This window comes from Rana temporaria, chromosome 12, assembly GCF_905171775.1.
Source record: "Rana temporaria chromosome 12, aRanTem1.1, whole genome shotgun sequence".
NCBI classification, from domain to species: Eukaryota; Metazoa; Chordata; class Amphibia; order Anura; family Ranidae; genus Rana; species Rana temporaria.
In genome coordinates, this window is record NC_053500.1 from 142,543,951 (window position 1) to 142,553,878 (window position 9,928).

General features: G+C 46.7%; 1 protein-coding gene across 1 annotated transcript in view; it reads right to left on the reverse strand.

Moving 5' to 3' along the window:
• KCNJ16 (potassium inwardly rectifying channel subfamily J member 16) overlaps positions 1–5,713 on the reverse strand; it is a 53,022-nt gene extending 47,309 nt beyond the window's left edge. The window contains exon 1 of the mRNA XM_040331031.1: positions 5,497–5,713. The gene's annotated coding sequence lies outside the window, so the exon portion shown is untranslated. The remainder of the gene's footprint in view (positions 1–5,496) is intronic.
• Positions 5,714–9,928: the final 4,215 nt, after the last annotated feature.

Below are 9,928 nucleotides of genomic sequence, written 5' to 3' on the forward strand. Positions count from 1 at the left end.
TCCATGCCTGTAAAAGGAGAGATAGGTCGGTGTCTTTGCCTGATTGAGATTCTTTTGAGAGCCTTTAACCTCTTTGCACCGCCTGCCACTACAGCCCCGGAAGGTTTTACCCCCCCTTCCTCACTACACCTCATATGAGGTCCTTGAGCTGTAAGCTCCTCGAGGGCGGGGACTGATGTGCATCACATGTAAATTGGCAGCGCTATATAAGTGCCTAGTTAATAATAGATAGATTTGTGCATTGCCACCCCCTATTCAGGTGCCCGGACCCTTGTCGGGCGCCGGGCACCTGAATTACAGCGTTGGGGGTGTTTTGGAAGCACCTAATTAGAGTCATAGGCCCAGATTCACAAAGGACTTACGACGGCGTATCTCCTGATACGTCGTATTTTACGTCGTTTGCGTAAGTCGTACGTGAATGGGGATGGGCGTAGGTTACGTTCACGTCGACTAGGCATTGAGCCGGCGTAATTTACAGAGAAAATTCGACGTGATACTGAGCATGCACGCGCATGCGCCGTTCGTTAGGCGCGTCATTTACGTGGGGTCACGATTCATTACCATACAACACGCCCCCTACCAGCCTACTTTGAATTACGCGGGCTTACGCCGGTCCATTTACACTACGCCGCCGTAATTTACGGAGCAAGTGCTTTGTGAATACTACACTTGCCTGTCTAAGTTGCGGAGGCGTAACGTAAATAGGATACGCTACGCCCGCGCAAGGATACGCCCTCCTACGTGAATCTGGCCCATAGGCTCTAATCGGCGTCAAAAAAGGAAAAACAGCGAGCGCCATGCTTGGCTCTTGCAGTTCACCCAGCTGTGTTAGAAAAGCTAATTAATATTCGCTTTTTCTAATACTGAACCGCCTCTCCGCGAATCAGGTGCTCGGGTCTGTTACCCGTCACCTGGTTGGCTGAAACATCAGGTGCTGTGATTGGACGCCTATCAGGCGTCCAATCATAGGAGAGGACAGGAGGAGCGAAGACATCGAGGAGCATGGAGGACGCCACCCGCCACCATCACCCGCTGCCCCACCGAGACAGGGTAAGTGCCAGGCAGACTGCGGGTGGGTGGGGCACAGTGGCAGCATTCGATGGGCACAATGGCAGCATTTGATTGTCACTGCGGCTGCGTTTGATGGGCACAGTGGCTGCATTTGATGGGCACAGTGGCTGCGTTTGATGGGCACAGTGGCTGGCTGCGTTTGATGGGCACAGTGGCTGCGTTTGATGGGTACAGTGGCTGCATTTGATGGGCACAGTGGCAGCATTTGATGGGCACAATGGCAGCATATAATGGGCACAGTAGCTGCTTTTGATGGGCACAGTGGGAGCATTTGATGAAGCACAGTGACCATTTGATTGGCACAGTGGGAGCATTTGATGGGGCACAGTGGCTGCGTTTGATGGGCACAGTAGCTGCTTTTGATGGGCACAGTGGGAGCATTTGATGGGGCACAGTGACCATTTGATTTGCACAGTGGGAGCATTTGATGGGGAACAGTGGCTGCGTTTGATGGGCACAGTGGCAGCATTTGATGGGCACAATGGCAGCATTTAATGGGCACAGTAGCTGCTTTTGATGGGCACAGTGGCTGCAATTGATGGCACAGTGCCTGCATTTGATTGGCACAGTGGGAGCATTTGATGGGCACAGTGGCCCAAGAAGTAGCGGCAATTGATGGGCACAGTGGCTGCATTTGATGGGCACAGTGGCTGCATTTGAGGGGCACAGTGGCTGCATTTGAGGGGCACAGTGGCTGCGTTTGATGGGCACAGTGACTTTGTTTGACAGGCACAATGAGGCTGCAATTGATAGTTTTTTGTTTTTTTCAAAATGTTTCAGTTTGTTTGCGCCGCCCAAAACATTTTGACCACCAGCCGCCACTGGTATAACCCCTTCAAGCCGAGGCCGCATATGTGCGTACGGTCGGTGCTAAGGGGTTACGTGAGCACTGGTAGGCTGCATTGATGGGCACTGGTAGGCTGCATTGATGGGTGCTGGTAGGCTGCATTGATGGGCACTGGTAGGCTGCATTGATGGGCACTGGTAGGCTGAATTGATGGGCACTGGTAGGCTGTATTGATGGGCACTGGTACAGCAATAGAAGCTTCGCTGTTTATAAATCCATAGACACTAAAAAAAGGAAAAAAAAAAGACGACGTGCAATGAAAACGGTGAACAACATCGGTGTAAATCTGTGACTGAATCACGAGTGACCTTTGCACCTTGGTATTGCATTCCGCATTCCAAAGAAAGAAAAAAAATCACAAATAAACGCATAAAAAAGAACATAAACTTTGGGATTCGCCTGAAAAACACGTCACAGCGTAAAGGATTGTAGATGGAGAAAATCGCATTGCGTTTAATGAAGGGGGAGAATACAGACGGTCGATTCCGGATATTCCATGAGCCTCTGTGATGTACTCAGAACTTCAAGCAAAGATTATTATAAGCCTTCATATGTGGCATACTATAGATCAGGGGTAGGCAACCCGGGGCCCTCCAGCTGTTGCAGAACTACAAGTCCCATCATGCCTCTGGGAGTCATTGTAACTGTCAGCCTCGCAATGCCTCATGGGACATGTAGTTCCGCAACAGCCCGAGGGTAACTGGTTGCCTACCCCTGCTATAGATTATCGCATTGAGTGCTCAACCTGTGGCCCTCCAGCTGTTGTGGAACTACAAGTCCCATCATGCCCCCGAGAGTCCCAATTATTACTGTCAGCCTTGCAATGGCTCATGGGACTTGTAGTTCCGCAACAGCTGAAGGGCCATGGGTTAAGCACCCCTGGAATATCCCCATCATCATAACATATTTTAGCAACCTTTCTCAACCGTTATACCCAGAGGAACCCACTATAATAATTATCAAATCTCAGGGCGCCCTTACCTAATCCACTGGGGGCAATTCCGGGACAGGTTTGTCCAGCTCTTAGGTCAAGGATGCGGAACTGTACCCCTTCCCCCACTGCTGATGCACACCATAGAATGGGTTTACTGCCACGTGTCCATTTTCCTGGCCTTCTTGCTCCGCCGGGCCCAGGCAGGACTGTCTATAAGGCAGGGCAAAGGGGCAGCTGCCCTGGGCCCTGTCATTGTTGTGGGGCCCAAAGCAGCTGCCTCATACTTGCCAACTATCCCAGTTTAAATTCCCTTTTCCCTTGAAGTTTTAGTCCTGTGCTGTGTCCTGATATCTCAGTGTGAAGTGCTGCTACTAATGTTGCCCAGCTCTGCCCTGTTGTGTACAGATGACTCACCTGCAGACTCTGTGTTTACATGTAAATAACCGTCATTCATATGTAAATAAAGGAGGCATTCATATGTATATCATGCCCCTCTGCAGTGAAGAGATGATCTGCTGTAACCTCTAGCAACCAATCAGTAAGCAGTATTACTGTACAGTAATCTCTAGCAACCAATCAACAAGAAGAAATCATGTGCTGTAACCTCTAGCAACTAATCAGTGAGCCGTAATGTGTGCTGTAACCTCTAGCAACCAATCAACAAGAAGAAATCATGTGCTGTAACCTCTAGCAACCAATCAACAAGAAGAAATCATGTGCTGTAGCCTCTAGCAACTAATCAGTGAGCCGTAATGTGTGCTGTAACCTCTAACAACCAATCAACAAGAAGAAATCATGAGCTGTAACCTCTAGCAACTAATCAGTGAGACGTAATGTGTGCTGTAACCTCTAGCAACCAATCAACAAGAAGAAATCATGAGCTGTAACCTCTAGCAACTAATCAGTGAGCCGTAATGTGTGCTGTAACCTCTAGCAACCAATCAACAAGAAGAAATCATGTGCTGTAACCTCTAGCAACCAATCAACAAGAATAAATCATGTGCTGTAACCTCTAGCAACTAATATGCGAGCCGTAATGTGTGCTGTAACCTCTAGCAACCAGTCAATAAGTGGTAATGATATGCCGTAACCTCTGGCAACCAATCGCAATCACTGCCTCTTCTGATAAAGTAAACTGATTTTAATGCCGCGTTCACATGTTCGGATTTTTCGCTGGAAAAACCTCGGGTGGTTTTTCTGACGGAATTCCGCTCAAGCTTGGCTTGCATACACACGGGTCACACAAAAGTTCTTTGAACTTTCGACCGCCAAGAACGCCGGTGGTGTACAACACTTACGACGAGCCGAGAAAAGCGTAGTTCAACGCTTCCGAGCATGCGTCGGAATTTTGCTCGTCGGAGTTGCTACAGAATTTCCGATCGGATTTTTTTTCGTCGGAAAATTTGAGAACCAGCTCTCAGATTTTTCCTGGCAGAAATTCCGACAGGAAAAGTCCGATGGAGCCTACACACGGTCGGAATTTCCGACCAAAGGCTCACATCGGACCGACCGTGTGTACGGGGCATTAGTCTAGCTGATATTTATTGTACGGCCCAAGAAAATGTTTGCCCAGGGTCCAATCTCCTGCCCGCCCCTTGGCCCAGCCCTGATTGGGGGTCAATGCTCCACACATTGTTGGTTATTGGAAAGAAAGACCCCCCCCCCCCCCTTTAATACGATTGGTAGAATCCTATCCCTGGATAATTAAAAACAGTTAGGTAGATTCAGAAAGAGTTAGGCCGACTTATCAGTAGATAAGCCGACCTAACTTAGAATCTGCGCCGCCATATGTTTAAGCGTATGCTCAAACAGAGATACGCTTAAACATATCTAAGATACGACGGCTTGCGCCGTCCTATCTTAGATTGCAATATTTCGGATGGCCGCTAGGTGGCGCTTCCATTGCTGTCGGCGTAGAATATGTAAATGAGTTTGTACGCCGATTCACGAACGTACGCCCGGCTGCCGCAGTCGATTTACGCCGTTTCCGTAAGGCCTTTACAGGCCTAAAGTTATTCCACCTAATATGTTAAAGTATGGCTGCCGCGAGATTCGAATTTGTTTGCGTAAGTCGTCCACGAATCGAGATTTACGTAGTTTACGTCCACGTCGAAATCAATAGGCCCGTGCTGCGTACTTAGCCGCAATGCACACTGGGAAATGTAGTCGCCCGGCGCATGCGCAGTGAATAAAAAACGTCAAAAACGTGAGGTCAATCCTCATTAAACACGCCCCCCCTAACCCATTTGAATTAGGCGCCCTTACGCCCGCCGCATTTACACTACGCCGCCCTAAGTAAGGAGGCAAGTACTTTGAGAATACAGTACTTGCCTCTCTTACTTAAGGCGGCGTAGTGTAAACACGCTAGGCTACGCCGACCTAGATTTGCGCGCCCCTACCTGAATCTACCTAATGCTGTTGGTTTTGCCAAATCGTGTCAGTTGTGGAACTATCCCGGTACCACCAAATGGAAGGTCCATCAGCCAAAGCTCAAGCAGCCCCTGAGAACCCCTGAAGGAGCCTTTGGGTCCCATGAAACCTGGCCATGCTATAGTACCCCCCACATAGGAAACCAGCACCATCTCCTCTGCCTCTGACCCCAGTGCCAATCCCAGTCAATCAGAAGGTGAAGTTGCCCCCTTACCTGTGTTCCCCGTGGCGGGTAGTCATTGCACAACTCCAGCTCTGCTCTCCAGCCTGGTACACCAAGTGACTGTTCCTCGTTCCTCGTTAGCTTGAAGTTAACCATCAAGGCTTTTTGGTTAAATATTTACCCTTGTTGTGTGATCTGACCCTGATAATCTACGTGAGGAAGGACTGGCATCTCACACAACAATACCTGCAGCCGTCCTTCCCACCTGTGTCACTTGTTTGTGTGCTTTTTTGTTTTCATAGGTTTAGTTTCTTTTCATGTGACGTTTGCGATCCCGGGAGGTTTAATCCGGTCGTGCCCGGCCTATCGGCACCTTCTCAAGGCTGAAGTTTCTTCTTTGCTTTCTGTGGGAATGAGAGTTTTACACTTGGCAGTGTTAGGAGATCATTTATTTTAGGTTCTTCGTTTCCCCTTTTTGTCTTGGAGGGCGGACATAGGGTCTCCTACAACTTCTCGGGCCTCGCACACGCGACCGAGGAACTCGACGGGCGAAACACATCGTTTTGCTCGTCGAGTTCCTTGTTAGGCTGTCGAGGAACTCAACGTGCCAATTTTCTCCATTCCCGTCGAGGAAAAAGAGAACTTGCTCTCTTTTTGGCTCGTCGAGTTCCTCGACGGTTTCCTCGTCGAAAAATGTACACACAACAAAAAAAAAAAAACAGCAAGTTTTTTGCTGTTTTTTGCCGAGAAACTCGGTCGTGTGTACGAGGCCTTAGATGTAAAGGTAACACTCTACCCCAATCCATGCTGAGAGACCCTCTGCCAACTACCAAAATTACAGAGATACCCTCCTTTAATTACTAACATTGCAAGATTACCTGCTACCAACTTCCAACATTGTAGGAATATCCTCCTCCTATTACTAACATCGCAAGAAGATCCTCCTCCAATTACCAACATCGCAAGAAGATCCTCCTCCTATTACCAACATCGCAAGAAGATCCTCCTCCAATTACCAACATCGCAAGAAGATCCTCCTCCTATTACTAACATCGCAAGAAGATCCTCCTCCAATTACCAACATTGCAAGAAGATCCTCCTCCAATTACCAAAATCGCAAGAAGATCCTCCTCCAATTACCAACATTGCAAGAAGATCCTCCTCCAATTACCAACATTGCAAGAAGATCCTCCTCCAATTACTAACATTGCAAGAAGATCCTCCTCCAATTACTAACATTGTAAGAAGATTCTCCTCCAATTACCAATATTGCAAGAAGATCCTCCTCCAATTACCAACATCGCAAGAAGATCCTCCTCCAATTACCAACATCGCAGGAAGATCCTCCTCCAATTACCAACATCGCAAGAAGATCCTCCTCCAATTACCAACATTGTAAGAAGATCCTTCTCCAATTACCAGCGTTGTAAGAAGATCCTTCTCCAATTACCAACATCGCAAGAAGATCCTCCTCCAATTACCAACATCGTAAGAAGATCCTCCTCCAATTACTAACATTGAAAGAAGATCCTCCTCCAATTACCAACATCGCAAGAAGATCCTCCTCCAATTACCAACATCGTAAGAAGATCCTCCTCCAATTACTAACATCGTAAGAAGATCCTCCTCCAATTACTAACATTGTAACTTACAATGTTAGTAATTGGAGGAGGATCTTCTTGCAATGTTGGTAATTGGAGGAGGATCTTCTTGCAATGTTGGTAATTGGAGGAGGATCTTCTTACGATTCGTAAGAAGATCCTCCTCCAATTACCAACATTGCAAGAAGATCCTCCTCCAATTACTAACATTGCAAGAAGATCATCCTCCAATTACCACTATTGCAAGAAGATCCTCCTCCAATTACCAACATCGCAAGAAGATCCTCCTCCAATTACCAACATCGTAAGAAGATCCTCCTCCAATTACTAACATTGAAAGAAGATCCTCCTCCAATTACCAACATCGCAAGAAGATCCTCCTCCAATTACCAACATCGTAAGAAGATCCTCCTCCAATTACTAACATCGTAAGAAGATCCTCCTCCAATTACTAACATTGTAACTTACAATGTTAGTAATTGGAGGAGGATCTTCTTGCAATGTTGGTAATTGGAGGAGGATCTTCTTGCAATGTTGGTAATTGGAGGAGGATCTTCTTACGATTCGTAAGAAGATCCTCCTCCAATTACCAACATTGCAAGAAGATCCTCCTCCAATTACTAACATTGCAAGAAGATCATCCTCCAATTACCACTATTGCAAGAAGATCCTCCTCCAATTACCAACATCGCAAGAAGATCCTCCTCCAATTACCAACATCACAAGAAGATCCTTCTCCAATTACTGACATCACAAGAAGATCCTCTTCCAATTACCAACATCACAAGAAGATCCTCCTCCAATTACTGACATCACAAGAAGATCTTCCTCCAATTACCAACATCACAAGAAGATCCTTCTCCAATTACTGACATCACAAGAAGATCCTCCTCCAATTACCAACATTGCAAGAAGATCCTCCTCCAATTACCAACATCGCAAGAAGATCCTCCTCCAATTACCAACATCGTAAGAAGATCCTCCTCCAATTACTAACATTGAAAGAAGATCCTCCTCCAATTACCAACCTCGCAAGAAGATCCTCCTCCAATTACCAACATCGTAAGAAGATCCTCCTCCAATTACTAACATCGTAAGAAGATCCTCCTCCAATTACTAACATTGTAACTTACAATGTTAGTAATTGGAGGAGGATCTTCTTGCAATGTTGGTAATTGGAGGAGGATCTTCTTACAATTCGTAAGAAGATCCTCCTCCAATTACCAACATTGCAAGAAGATCCTCCTCCAATTACTAACATTGCAAGAAGATCATCCTCCAATTACTAATATTGCAAGAAGATCCTCCTCCAATTACCAACATCACAAGAAGATTTTCCTCCAATTACCAACATCACAAGAAGATCCTTCTCCAATTACTGACATCACAAGAAGATCCTCTTCCAATTACCAACATCACAAGAAGATCCTCCTCCAATTACCAACATCGCAATAAGATCTTCCTCCAATTACCAACATTGCAAGAAGATCCTCCTCCAATTACCAACATTGTAAGAAGATCCTCCTCCAATTACTAACATTGTAAGAAGATCCTCCTCCAATTACTAACAATGTAAGAAGATCCTCCTCCAATTACCAACATTGTAAGAAGATCCTCCTCCAATTACTAACAATGTAAGAAGATCCTCCTCCAATTACCAACATTGCCAGAAGATCCTCCTCCAATTACTAACATTGCAAGAAGATCCTCCTCCAATTACTAATATTGCAAGAAGATCCTCCTCCAATTACTAACATCGCAAGAAGATCCTCCTCCAATTACTAACATCGCAAGAAGATCCTCCTCCAATTACTAACATCGCAAGAAGATCCTCCTCCAATTACTAACATTGCAAGAAGATCCTCCTCCAATTACTAACATCGCAAGAAGATCCTCCTCCAATTATAGAGGTTTTACATGACAGTCTAGAAAATCCATCCAAAAGAACATAGGAGGGTAGAGGGACTGTCCCTCCACATTGGACCTCTATGGCTGCCTTTAGGATCCTATAGAACCCTCGGGATTGGTCGGGGTGGGTTTTGGCTCCTCTTGAAATCTTTTTCCAAGGGCACAGCACAGGAACACAAGGATCGACATTAATTACTGGTAAACGATTAACACCTCCTCCGGCTTTTTTATGTTTCCAGCCAATGCCGGTGTGCAGGAAGGCGGTTTGGTAGGCAGTTAGTGGTAATGATTACCAAACGATTGTCCATTCAGTGCAAATAATCCTCCAGGCTCCTGTGGAACAGTCAGTGCTCCTTTGTGACGTCCTTGGGTGATGGAATGCTGGCACATAGTGCCAAACTCTGTGGAAAAAAAAAAAAAAAAATCATAATAAAAAATAAAAATAAAAAAAAAACTGCTGGATGGGGAAAGCACTTTTACTTACCTGATCCTCCCTTGGCAGATGGAGCTCCCCCATTCCATCGGCTTGGAATGTCCCAATGCATGAATATGGTCTCTGCCAGTGGCGGCCGGTGTTTAATTTATTTTTTAATTTTTTTGGGGGGGGGGGACAACAACTCACCGTCCCCCCTGAGCAGCACCCACCCCCCCTGCTGTTTGCCGATCGGTCTGGCACTTACCCCATCGTGGTGGGTTTAGGCCGATCAGGGCTGTCTTAATGAGAGGGCACACCTGGGCACTGCCCAGGGGCCCCAACTGCATGGGGGGCCCCTGTACTTTCCCCAAAGCAGCTGGTCCTTGAGCCCACACTGCCCCGAAATTGGGGGCCCCCGTGATGGCACTGAGAGTGATAAATTCACAGGGGAGGCAGTCTGCCTCCTACCTACTTGATGTCTGTTTACCTGCGCTCTCATCATTGTAGGGGCCCCAAAGCATTGCCTTGCCCAGGGGCCCATGATGCTATTAAGATGGCC